Source organism: Mytilus trossulus, chromosome 12 (assembly GCF_036588685.1).
Source record: "Mytilus trossulus isolate FHL-02 chromosome 12, PNRI_Mtr1.1.1.hap1, whole genome shotgun sequence".
NCBI lineage: Eukaryota > Metazoa > Mollusca > Bivalvia > Mytilida > Mytilidae > Mytilus > Mytilus trossulus.
In genome coordinates this window covers 57,973,448-57,987,678 of record NC_086384.1, presented here as the reverse complement: position 1 = coordinate 57,987,678, position 14,231 = coordinate 57,973,448, and the positions used below count along the sequence as shown (strand labels likewise).

At 33.0% G+C, this 14,231-nt stretch overlaps 1 pseudogene; it reads left to right on the top strand.

Annotated features, from left to right (window-relative positions):
- Positions 1–11,995, top strand: part of LOC134692625 (uncharacterized) — a 59,318-nt pseudogene extending 47,323 nt beyond the window's left edge.
- The last annotated feature ends 2,236 nt before the right edge of the window (positions 11,996–14,231 follow it).

Below are 14,231 nucleotides of genomic sequence, written 5' to 3'. Positions count from 1 at the left end.
GCCTTCCTTTTATTCATTTGTACCAGAAGTCACAAATGTCCTAGAATAACGAAATTCTTTGAAGAAAACATGGATATATGACGTTCAATCCATATTATAAAAGTAACAAATGATACTATATAGAGTCAGTTTTTTCAGGGACACGACACCTTAAACATAATCTTAAAATAACATACATGATTATTCTTCAAACAGAAAGTTGTATCCTGGAATTAGTACGCACAATCTAATGGTTTTATTTCATATTGGGGCAATCAGGTAACATAAAGATGTCATATTTAAATGTTTACTAAACTCAGTATTTTCTGATGTATATTTTAAAGCGAGGTCATGTGATGATGTAGCTATAATAGGAGCCGGTATAGCTGGAACATACGCTGGATGGAGACTCAGAAACCTAAATAAACACATAACTGTGTACGAATACTCTAACAGAGTCGGAGGAAGATGTTACACGATGAAATTTCCAGATATTCCTGACATCAATATTGAGCTCGGCGCTATGCGATTCTTTGCAACACGTAAGAATAAAAAAAGTATAGAGTCAAATTTAAAAAAAAAATTATCAACTAAAATTATAATTCTAAATTTCAGTTTCTTTATATTCGGAAAGAACAATTCATTTTTTTTTCTTATAGATCATCGGTATATGTTTTCCAGAGCAACAATTTCTTATACTTTGCCAAAATGAAAATTTACACTGCTCTTTACAATTATATAATAAAAAGGATGGTTGACCTTGTTATTGTTCGTTAGTCGTTGAAAAGTGTTTATTGAGTAGGAAATAACAAAAATACAATAGAAATTTTTTGATCTGCAAGGGGGGAGATGAAATTTCAAGATATTACTGACATCAATATTGAGCTCGGCGCTATGCGATTCTTTGCAACACGTAAGATTAAAAAAAGTAAAGAGTCAAATTTAAAACAAAAATCATCAACTAAAATTATAATTCTAAATTTCAGCTTCTTTATATTCGGAAAGAACAATTCATTTTTTTTTCTTATAGATCATCGGTATATGTTTTCCCGAGCAACATTTTCTTATACTTTGCCAATATGAAAATTTACACTGCTCTTTACAATTATATAATAAAAAGGATGGTTCACCTTGTTATTGTTCGTTAGGCGTTGAAAAGTGTTTATTGAGTAGGAAATAACAAAAATAAAATAGAATTTTTTTTGATCTGCAAGGGGGGATAAACTGTTGTTACATTTGAATGAATCATCACTATAACATTGCATTATCTAATTCAATATTGAAATTTAGTTATCAAAATAATGCATTGATATGATTTAAACTGATCTTACTACTTATTACATATTTTTATATAATATGTATATTTCCAGCACACAAATTACTGTATGATACAATACGAGAACTAGGACTTCCGGTCCAAAAATTTGTTTTAGGCAGTGGAGCATCAGCTGATACTACTGTACACGTACGTGGAGCACATCTTCGATACAAGGATTTAGGGGATACCAGTACTCCTTACAAACTACTTCCGAATGAGCAGAAACCAGTTAGTCAACTTCAATGGTACATTTTACCTAAGTTGTTGCTTACATTTATCAGATCTGTATCCCTGAATAAGTTTTAACTATCAAATGTAATCATGAACAATTGAAATAGTTCACTTGTCCGACCTTTGCAGAAATACGTCATTAATTAGAAAACTAAAGAAATGCCATAAACATGATAAATTAGAAAACAACACGAACTCCACTTAAATCAGGTAGTGAATCAAGTGCTCCGGAAGGGGTAAGCATTTCCCTTACCGTATACGGCACCCATCGTGTTACTTCTTTGTTCAGTTCGGTTATGATGAAAAGTTATTAAGACTGCGAAAGAAAATCATATTTTGATTCTGACACACTTTTATCATAATGGCCAATCAGCTCATGATGACGACCGTAATATTTCTTGATTGATGATCTTAATTTAAAATTATATCATGCCCATTCAATATAATAATTATACTAATTTATGAATAAATGATACCTTCACATATTCAAAGTTCCCCATCATAAATGTAATTCAATTATACTTTATATTTTGTATAAAACTTTGATGATAAAAAATAGTTGGTTATTTCTTTATCAAAATCTGTTGTAATATAATTTCAGGGAAATGTTTACGAATTATACCGACGTACTAACGACAAATGTCCCTGAAGATGCTAAACGATTTCAAATTAAAGATGATGATGGACTTCAAATGTACAAGCAAAGGTGATATCTTCTTTTGTTTTATTCATATCAATTATTCAAAATTAATGCATGATTGATGGTGAATAAAACAAAAGTTCTGAAATATAATAGTTCAAAAGTGTCAAAATCAAGGAAAGTTAAGCATCAATTTAATAAATTAGGAATGTTAGATCAAAAATAATATAAAAGATCCGACTTAAAAGGATCGATTGTTTATACGTCCGTCAAACCGCAGCTTAACTATATAATCAATTTCAAGACGTTTCTACACAAAGATCAACAAACAATATTTTGGCGAGTTTGAGTGTGACAAGTTTTAGAAAGACGACGATATATTGTTGACAACTGTAATTTTTTCTTTTAATGTGTTATGAGGTCTAATAAACACCTATTTCCCCTTCCCTTAGAAAATATGTTAAAAGAGCAAATACATAGAGAGAAAATGTATAGGACCAAGAATACACACCTATTTCAACTTCCGTTAGAAAATATATTAATAGAGCAAATACATAGCGAAAAATGTATAGGACCAAGAATAAATAACTATTTCAATATATTTCTCAAAGATCTTATTTTTGAGTCTTAAAACAATAATTTGATGGGGATGTGAATTGTCATAACCCCTGCCTTGACTGACATATGGAATGATCGGCATTTAATTTAGATGAATATATTAGAGAAGAAGAACTAATTTCTGCCCAAAAAGGTTTGATCTACTCTTTGGTCGGGTTGTTGTCTCTTTGACACATTCCCCATTTCCATACTCAATTCTGTTTGTAATTGAAGAGAAAATAAAATTTAACTGTCCTAGAGACTTTCCGTTTTGAATTTTCTTCGGTATTTATGTGATTTTACGTTTTATCCTCCATCTGTTAATCTTACTTTATAATATAAGAATCGTACATGTTTTTGACGAAAGGAAAAATCATTAATTTTAAAAGCTTTAATAAGTATATCAGTATGTCAGGGGGAAAACCCGGGCTGGAATTAAAACGAAAATAACAGTCGAACACACGTGAGTGAAAAATATTACTAAAATGCATTTCATATTTGTGTTCTATTTTTGTAGTATAAATTCGTTGTACCATAAATTCCTTAGCACAGAAGCACAGAATTATATCAGAGACACAGCTTCCTTCATTAGCTTAGGTTTAAGTGCATCGGCAAAGGTTATTACATCGTCTCCGTCTCATGCAGAGAATGAAGTTTTTACAGTGACATCAGGATTTAGTTCTATACCTGAAAAGCTTCTTGAAGAGTTCCTTCGGGCGAGTCGAAGGTGAGTTCAAAATGAGAAAGGTGATAGCAACATCAAAGTAAAACCGAAGAAATCATGATCAAATATAAAAACAATAACACGACAACTGTCCCAAAATCACCTAGCGAATGAGAAAAACGAACACTAATAAAATTCTAAGGTACATGTAAACTATAATGTTTCTCTATAGTGGCAAACAGATCCTGATTCACTCATGACATTCGTTCAAATCTTATATGTAGAAGTTAGATCATGCTTCACTCATGGCATTCGTTCAAATCTTATATGTAGAAGTTAAGATCCTGCTTCACTCATGGAACTCGTTCAAATCTTATATGTAGAAGTTAAGATCCTGCTTCACTCATGGCACTCGTTCAAATCTTATATGTAGAAGTTAAGATCATGCTTCACTCATAGCACTCGTTCAAATCTTATATGTAGAAGTTAAGATCATGCTTCACTTATGGAACTCGTTCAAATCTTATATGTAGAAGTTAACATCCTGCTTCACTCATGGCATTCTTTCAAATCTTATATGTAGAAGTTAAGATCCTGCTTCACTCATGGCACTAGTTCAAATCTTATATGTATAAGTTAAGATCCTGCTTCACTCATGGCGTTCGCTCAAATCTTATATGTAGAAGTTAAGATCATGCTTCACTCATGGCATTCGTTCAAATCTTATATGTATAAGTTAAGATCATGATTCACTCACGGCGCTCGTTCAAATCTAATATGTAGAAGTTAACATCCTGCTCCACTCATGGCACTCGTTCAAATCTTATATGTAGAAGTTAAGACCCTTCTTCACTCATAGCACTCGTTCAAATCTTATATGTAGAAGTTAAGATCATGCTTCACTTATGGCACTCGTTCAAATCTTATATGTAGAAGTAAAGATCATGCTTCACTCATTGCACTCGTTCAAATCTTATATGTAGAAATTAAGATCATGCTTCACTTATGGCATTCTTTCAAATCTTATATGTAGAAGTTAAGATCATGCTTCACTCATGGCATTCGTTCAAATCTTATATGTATAAGTTAAGATCATGCTTCACTCACGGCGGTCAGTCAAATCTTATATGTAGAAGTTAGCATCCTGCTCCACTCATGGCATTCGTTCAAATCTTATATATAGAAGTTAAGATCATGCTTCAATCACGGCACTAGTTCAAATCTTATATGTAGAAGTAAAGATCATGCTTCACTCATGGCATTCGTTCAAATCTTATATGTAGAAGTTAAGATCCTGATTCACTCATGGCATTCGTTCAAATCTTATATGTATAAGTTAAGATCATGCTTCACTCACGGCGCTCGTTCAAATCTTATATGTTGGAGTTAAGATCATGCTTCACTTATGGCACTCGTTCAAATCTTATATGTAGAAGTTAAGTTCATGCGTCACTCATGGCATTCGTTCAAATCTTATATGTAAAAGTTAAGATCCTTCTTCACTTATAGCATTCGTTCAAATCTTATATGTAGAAGTTAAGATCCTTCTTCACTTATAGCATTCGTTCAAATCTTATATGTAGAAGTTAAGATCCTTCTTTACTTATAGCATTCGTTCAAATCTTATATATAGAAGTTAAGATCCTTCTTCACTTATAGCATTCGTTCAAATCTTATATGTAGAAGTTAAGATCCTTCTTCACTCATGGCACTCGTTCAAATCTTATATGTAGAAGTAAAGATCATGCTTCACTCTTAGCACTCGTTCAAATCTTATAAGTAGAGATTAAGATCATGCTTCACTCATAGCACTAGTTCAAATCTTATATGTAGAAGTTAAGATCCTGCTTTACTTATGGCACTCGTTCAAATCTTATATGTATAAGTTAAGATCCGGCTTTACTTATGGCACTCGTTCAAATCTTATATGTAGAAGTTAACATCCTGCTTCACTTATAGCACTCGTTCCAATCTTATATATATAAGTTAAGATCATGCTTCACTCACGGCGCTCGTTCAAATCTTATATGTTGAAGTTAACATCCTGCTCCACTCATGGCACTCGTTTAAATCTTATATGTAGAAGTTAAGATCCTGTTTCACTCATGGCACTCGTTCAAATCTTATATGTAGAAGTTAAGATCATGCTTCACTCATGGCACTCGTTCAAATCTTATATGTAGAAGTTAAGATCATGCTTCACTCACGGCGATCGTTCAAATCTTATATGTAGAAGTTAAGATCATGCTTCACTCATGTCACTCGTTCAAATCTTATATGTAGAAGTTAAGATCCTGTTTCACTCATGGCACTCGTTCAAATCTTATATGTAGAAGTTAAGATCATGCTTCACTCATGGCACTCGTTCAAATCTTATATGTAGAAGTTAAGATCATGCTTCACTTATAGCATTCGTTCAAATCTTATATGTAGAAGTTAAGATCATGCTTCACTCATGGCACTCGTTCAAATCTTATATGTAAAAGTTAAGATCATGCTTCACTCATGGCACTCGTTCAAATCTTATATGTAGAAGTTAAGATCCTGCTTCACTCATGGCACTAGTTCAAATCTTATATGTAGAAGTAAAGATCATGCTTCACTCATGGCACTCGTTCAAATCTTATATGTAAAAGTTAAGATCATGCTTCACTCATGGCACTCGTTCAAATCTTATATGTAGAAGTTAAGATCCTGCTTCACTCATGGCACTAGTTCAAATCTTATATGTAGAAGTAAAGATCATGCTTCACTCATGGCACTCGTTCAAATCTTATATGTAGAAGTTAAGATCATGCTTCACTCATAGCACTCGTTCAAATCTTATATGTAGAAGTTAAGATCATGCTTCACTTATGGCATTCGTTCAAATCTTATATGTAGAAGTTAAGATCATGCTTCACTCATGGCATTCGTTCAAATCTTATATGTAATAGTAAAGATCATGCTTCACCCATGGCATTCGTTCAAATCTTAAATGTAGAAGTTAAGATCCTGCTTCACTCATGGCATTCGTTCAAATCTTATATGTAGAAGTTAAGATCATGCTTCACCCATGGCATTCGTTCAAATCTTAAATGTAGAAGTTAAGATCCTGCTTCACTCATGGCATTCGTTCAAATCTTAAATGTAGAAGTTAAGATCATGCTTCACTCATGGCATTCGTTCAAATCTTATATGTAGAAGTTAAGATCATGCTTCACTCATGGCATTCGTTCAAATCTTATATGTAGAAGTTAAGATCATGCTTCACTCATGGCATTCGTTCAAATCTTAAATGTAGAAGTTAAGATCATGCTTCACTCACGGCATTCGTTCAAATCTTCTATGTAGAAGTTAAGATCATGCTTCACTCATGGCATTCGTTCAAATCTTATATGTAGAAGTTAAGATCCTGCTTCACTCATGGCATTCGTTCAAATCTTATATGTAGAAGTTAAGATCCTGCTTCACTCATGGCATTCGTTCAAATCTTATATGTAGAAGTTAAGATCCTGCTTCACTCATGGCCTTCGTTCAAATCTTATATGTAGAAGTTAAGATCATGCTTCAATCACGGCATTCGTTCAAATCTTATATGTAGAAGTTAAGATCCTGCTTCACTCATGGCATTCGTTCAAATCTTATATGTAGAAGTTAAGATCCTGCTTCACTCATGGCCTTCGTTCAAATCTTATATGTAGAAGTTAAGATCATGCTTCAATCACGGCACTCGTTCCAATCTTATATGTAGAAGTTAAGATCCTGCTTCACTCATGGCATCTGTTCAAATCTTATATGTAGAAGTTAAGATCATGCTTCAATCACGGCACTCGTTCCAATCTTATATGTAGAAGTTAAGATCCTGCTTCACTCATGGCATTCGTTCAAATCTTATATGTAGAAGTTAAGATCCTGCTTCACTCATGGCATTCGTTCAAATCTTATATGTATGAGTTAAGATCCTGCTTCACTCATGGCATTCGTTCCAATCTTATATGTAGAAGTTAAGATCATGCTTCACTCATGGCATTCGTTCAAATCTTATATGTATGAGTTAAGATCCTGCTTCACTCATGGCATTCGTTCCAATCTTATATGTAGGAGTTAAGATCCTGCTTCACTCATGGCATCTGTTCAAATCTTATATGTAGAAGTTAAGATCCTGCTTCACTCATGACTTCTGTTCAAATCTTATATGTAGAAGTTAAGATCATGCTTCACTCATGGCATTCGTTCAAATCTTATATGTAGAAGTTAAGATCATGCTTCACTCATGTCACTCGTTCAAATCTTATATGTAGAAGTTAAGATCATGCTTCACTCATGGCATTCGTTCAAATTTTATATGTAGAAGTTAAGATAATGCTTCACTCATGGCACTCGTTCAAATCTTATATGTAGAAGTTAAGATCATGCTTTACTCATGGCACTCGTTCAAATCTTATATGTAGAAGTTAAGATCCTGCTTCACTCATGGCACTCGTTCCAATCTTATATGTAGGAGTTAAGATCATGCTTCACTCATGACTTCTGTTCAAATCTTATATGTAGGAGTTAAGATCCTGCTTCACTCATGGCATTCGTTCAAATCTTATATGTAGAAGTTAAGATCATGCTTTACTCATGGCATTCGTTCAAATCTTATATGTAGAAGTTAAGATCATGCTTTACTCATGGCATTCGTTCAAATCTTATATGTAGAAGTTAAGATCCTGCTTCACTTATGGCACTCGTTCAAATCTTATATGTAGAAGTTAAGATCCTGCTTCACTTATGGCACTCGTTCAAATCTTATACGTAGAAGTTAAGATCATGCTTCACTCATGGCATTCGTTCAAATCTTATATGTCAACGTTAAGATCATGCTTCACTCATGGCATTCGTTCAAATCTTATATGTCAACGTTAAGATCATGCTTCACTCATGGCATTCGTTCAAATCTTATATGTCAACGTTAAGATCATGCTTTACTCATGGCATTCGTTCAAATCTTATATGTAGAAGTTAAGATCATGCTTCACTTATGGCACTCGTTCAAATCTTATATGTAGAAGTTAAGATCATGCTTCACTTATGGCATTCGTTCAAATCTTATATGTAATAGTAAAGATCATGCTTCACCCATGGCATTCGTTCAAATCTTATATGTAGAAGTTAAGATCCTGCTTCACTCATAGCACCCGTTCAAACTTATATGTAGAAGTTAAGATCCTGCTTCACTCATGGCATTCGTTCAAATCTTATATGTAGAAGTTAAGATCCTGCTTCACTCATAGCACCCGTTCAAACTTATATGTAGAAGTTAAGATCCTGCTCCACTTATAGCTCTCGTTCTAATCTTATATGTAGAAGTTAAGATCATGCTTCACTCATAGCATTTGTTCAAATCTTATATGTAGAAGTTAACATCCTGCTTCACTTATAGCACTCGTTCAAATCTTATATGTAGAAGTTAAGATCCTGCTTCACCCACGGCACTCGTTCAAATCTTATATGTAGAAGTTAAGATCCTGCTTCACTTATAGCACTCGTTCAAATCTTATATGTAGAAGTTAAGATCCTGCTTCACCCACGGCACTCGTTCAAATCTTATATGTAGAAGTTAAGATCCTGCTTCACTTATAGCACTCGTTCAAATCTTATATGTAGAAGTTAAGATCCTGCTTCACCCACGGCACTCGTTCAAATCTTATATGTAGAAGTTAAGATCCTGCTTTACTCACGGCACTCGTTCAAATCTTATATGTAGAAGTTAAGATCATGCTTCACTCATAGCACTCGTTCAAATCTTATATGTAGAAGTTAAGATCCTGCTTCACTCATAGCACTCGTTCAAATCTTTTATGCAGAAGATAAGCAACATCTTGGCAGATACCCTTATTAGTTAATTAACTTTATTATGTAAATTTCTACTTCACACATCATTATCTCACACGTTTTCATTTATCAGTTGAGCTGTAGATAAGACATTGTGTTTGGAAAATACCGTAAATTTAAGTAAAACATCGCTTGAAAAACACAATTAATAACTGATCATGTGTTTTAGTAATATCAATGTTACTATCAAGTGTACAACTGAGCGAATGCAGATATTTAATTTTTTTTTACTTAATTGATGAAACAACTTATATTTTCGTTCCATGAAACGAAGCAAATATAAGACAAAAGCCAACAAGGAAAAATCAATTCTCAAAATTCATTGCATCTGAACTAAATTAAAAATATATATGTAATATATTTAAACAACAGGCACAATGTTAAGCTGAATCACCACTTAAAAGCAATTAAGAAAATGAGAAATGGTTATTACAACTTGTACTTCGAACGTACGATTACAAGAAATGGACGGACAAGCATTGTTAAGGTAATTGATGTATAAAATACTATTTAAATGTATAATGGAAAAACTATATTGGTTTTCAAAGGTATCAGGATTATAATTTAATACGCGAGACGCGCATTTCGTCTATATACGATTCATTAGTGACGCTCATATCAAAAAGGTTTAAAAGCCATAAAACATGTACAAGTTAAAACTTTAAGAGCATTAAGGACCCAAATTCCCAAAAGATGTCCCAAATACGACTAAGGTAATCTATTTCTTGGATAAGAAAATCAATAGGTGTTTAGAAGGGGGTAAAATTTTAACAGGAAATTTATCAAAATGACCATATAATTGGTATTCATGTCAACACCGAAGTGCTGACTACTGAGCTGGTGAAATGTCAACTAGCAATGGCATCTTATAAAACAATATTAATTCATATACTAGTAAACTCATTATAATACAAATGTGTAAATTTTGTCTTATGCATAGTCCGTTTCTGTGTGTGTTACATTTTTATGTTGTGTCGTTGTTCTCCTCTTATATTTAATGCGTTTCCCTCAGTTTTAGTTGGTTATACCCCGATTTTTTGGTCCATCTATTTACGAGTTTAAAAAAGTGGTATACTCCTGTTGCCTTGATTTGTAAACTTTGTGTCGGGTTTGTTGTTGTTTTCTTAACGCTACAAAAGTAGAAAAAATACATTGTTTAATAAGACTTTATTTACCCTTTTTTTAACTTTCAATAACTGAATAATGCATGTACATGTTATTTGTAATCAGACTTTTTACAAACGTAGAAACAAATACCTCGTTTAATCTGTTTGAAGTTAGAAACAAATGTAGCGTTTTAGCAAACAAACGACAAGCAACAAGGCGCATTTGTAGCGTTTGCATAGTTTGTCAAATTGTATGTCAACTTTACAAACGTATTTTAGAAACAAATAATCAACACATGTGCGCGCTTAGTCGTTTGTGTAGTTTGTGTTAGAAAGTCAACGCCTACAGTTTGTTGTTCATCTTGTGTTAGAACAAACGCTACCATTGTTTCTAACTTCACCATGATTGAACGTTATTTTTACTTTTACGGTTGTGAAAAGTCTGTTTACCAACAACACGTGGATGCGTTATCATGGTTATTGAAAGTTCAAATAGGGTCAGTAAACAGTGATTAAACGATGTGTTTGTTTCTACATTTGTAGCGTGTATATAACAAACGCCACATAACGTTTAAGAAATTTTGGTTAGCAATGCATGCACTCTAAATTAATGTAGCATATTTCATACCCTTAATAAAAACAAAGGTATATGGTGAAATGTACACAACATTTTACAATCAGAGCTGCTCATGAAACCACCTGTGTTAAGCGAGTACAAATGTTATGTTACCATCATCTAAAGTCCGGGTCTTATGAAGTTTAAATAAATTGAACCTGTATTAGCCGTGATTGATTTTCACACGAAAGGCAGATACAGAACTACTGCCATTGGTTACTTATACATACAATACTCATGTTTTCACTATAAAGTATATTAAACAGTATGCAAATACATTAAAATAAATGTTTTGTCTTCAGAATAAACCTTTGATAAAGAAGTGTGCTAAAAAGATCATCCTTGCAGTCAATAGATTATCATATGAAAGGCTGAACTGGAAAGGTTTGCACCAACCGCATATCAGAGAATACATAACCAAATCAGTGAAAGATGTCAGCGCTGGGAAACTTTTCCTAGCCTACAATTTCACTTGGTGGAGAAATTCTCCGGTTTACTCCAAATATGCTATATCAGATACCCCATTAAAGCAAACCTCCGATTTCGGTACATCAAAAGCTAATCCAACAAGTCCATACTACTGTCCATGTATACCGATGGTTATATTTCATACTGGAAGGAACTAATTGAAAGGGAACATGGTAATATAAATAATAGGGATGTGGTCATCTCCGTTGGGAAAGAAATTGTCAAAGTTACAAACAAATATTTGTCTGCCATATATCGACTTCAACTTTCAGACATACCACCACCAATAAATGGAATTTTCTGTTATTGGCAGAATTATCCATATGGTGGGGCGTGGCAGCTATGGATGCCAGGATATATATGGCCGGAAGTTGAAAAACAGATGACAAAACCGTCAAAGAATGACGATGTGTTTTTAGCTGTAAACGCATTCAGTTCTCGCTCTTCGTTCTCTAACTCAGCGTTGCAAGTAGTGGAGCTCGTTATGCCATATTTTGGTTTAAAATGTAGAGAGTAAAACTATTACTTTATTTCTATAGTATGTGCTTTTTTCCTTTTCATGACATTGCAATTAAGAAATAAAACCTGTTCGTCATTATTGTGTTGTTATGAATTCTTTTTATCTGAAATGATGAACCAAATATAAAAACTAAATTACTTGCACTAAAAAATCTATAACTGCTTAAATTGCACCCATAATGTTCTTTTTTGCTCATTTTTAAACGATATAAACAATTTACGTGATCAAATTTGCACTTTTAAAGCCGATTGATTGATTGTTGGTTGCTTAAAGTCAAGTGGAAAATAAAAGGTTCATGTCAGGACGATACTTTTGTAGAATTGATTATTTGAAATGTTAAGTAGACATAAACAAAATGGCGGTAAGATCACTAACTGATTCGTACATACTTCATGGTTCGAATATATTAAAACTCTCACCGCAAATGAAAGCTTCCTACTCATCATTTTAAGAATATGCTTTTCTTAGGAACTGTTCTAACCACGTTTTGTCGCATTTGGTTCAGACCTATTGTTATTTTTTGGTAAACAGCTTTTTTCTTTTATAACTTTCTTTGTAAACAGCTTCTTTCTTTAATATTTTTTTTGTACGCAGCATATTGCTTATGTTATAAATCTTATTAATCATCTGGATTACCATACCTGTATTACAAATGCCAATTGAAAAAAAAATACATTGCATCCAAAATTTTCGAAGTGGATTATTCCTACTTAAGCTTTCAAAATTGATTACCAATTTCCTTTCATTAGAATCGATATTCTATTTTCGGGAGCATGAAGAGGTAACAAAAGAACAAACGGTTAAAATATTTGTTTGTTGTAATCTTGCTAAAATCGCATCCTTTGATGTTTTTACAAGTTCTTTTGTCATGCATCGTTATAAATATAATGGAATGTAATTCGACTGTCATATAAATGTATAAGTAGGAGGTTTAGCGCTATAAAACCAGGTTCAATAAATCATTTTCTTCGTTTGAGAATACCTGTACCACGTTAGAAATATGACAGTTGTTGTCCATAACAGTCGAACACACGTGCGTGAAAAACATTATTAAAATGCATTTAATTTGTTCTATTCTAGTAATATCATTCGTTGTACCATAAATTAGTTTGAGAATACCTGTACCAATTAAGAAATTTGACAGTTGTTGTTCATTCGTTTAATGTGTTTTATAGTATGATTTTGCCATTTGATTAGGGACTTTCAGTTTCGAATTTTCTCCGGAGTTTAGTATTCTTTGTGATTTTCCTGTTTGGTTATACAAATAGTGATAATTGCATATAACACAATACGATTGAAACTTTGTTTGCTTGATTTACTTCTTCTGTTGAACAATTCATCAAAGCGCATACAACAACTCAATAACAAACGTGGTATAAATCACAAGATTTCAATATAAGTGGGATCATACCCTTATTCAATATTAGTGAGATCATACCCTTATTTAATATTAGTGGGATCATACCCTTATTCAATATTAGTGGGATCATACCCTTATTCAATGTTAGTGGGATAATATCCTTATTCAATATTAGTGGGATCCTACCCTTATTCAATATTAGTGGGATCATATCCTTATTCAATATTAGTGGGATCATACCCTTATTCAATATTAGTGGGATCTTACCCTTATTCAATATTAGTGAGATCATACCCTTATTCAATATTAGGGGATCATACCCTTATTCAATATTAGTGGGATCATACCCTTATTTAATATTAGTGGGATCATACCCTTATTCAATATTAGTGGGATCATACCCTTATTCAATATTAGTGGGATCATACCCTTATTCAATGTTAGTGGGATCATACCCTTATTCAATATTAGTGGGATCATATCCTTATTCAATATTAGTGGGATCCTACCCTTATTCAATATTAGTGGGATCATACCCTTATTCAATATTAGGGGGATCACACCCTTATTCAATATTAGTGGGAGCATACCCTTATTCAATATTAGGGGATCATACCCTTATTCAATATTAGTGGGATCATACCCTTATTTAATATAAGTGGGATCATACCCTTATTCAATATTAGTGGGATCATACCCTTATTCAATATTAGTGGGATCATACCTTTATTCAATATTAGTTGGATCATACCCTTATTCAATATGAATGGGATCATACCCTTATTCAATATTAGTGGGATCCTACCCTTATTCAATATTAGTGGGATCATACTCTTATTCAATATAAGTGGGATCATATCCTTATGCAATACA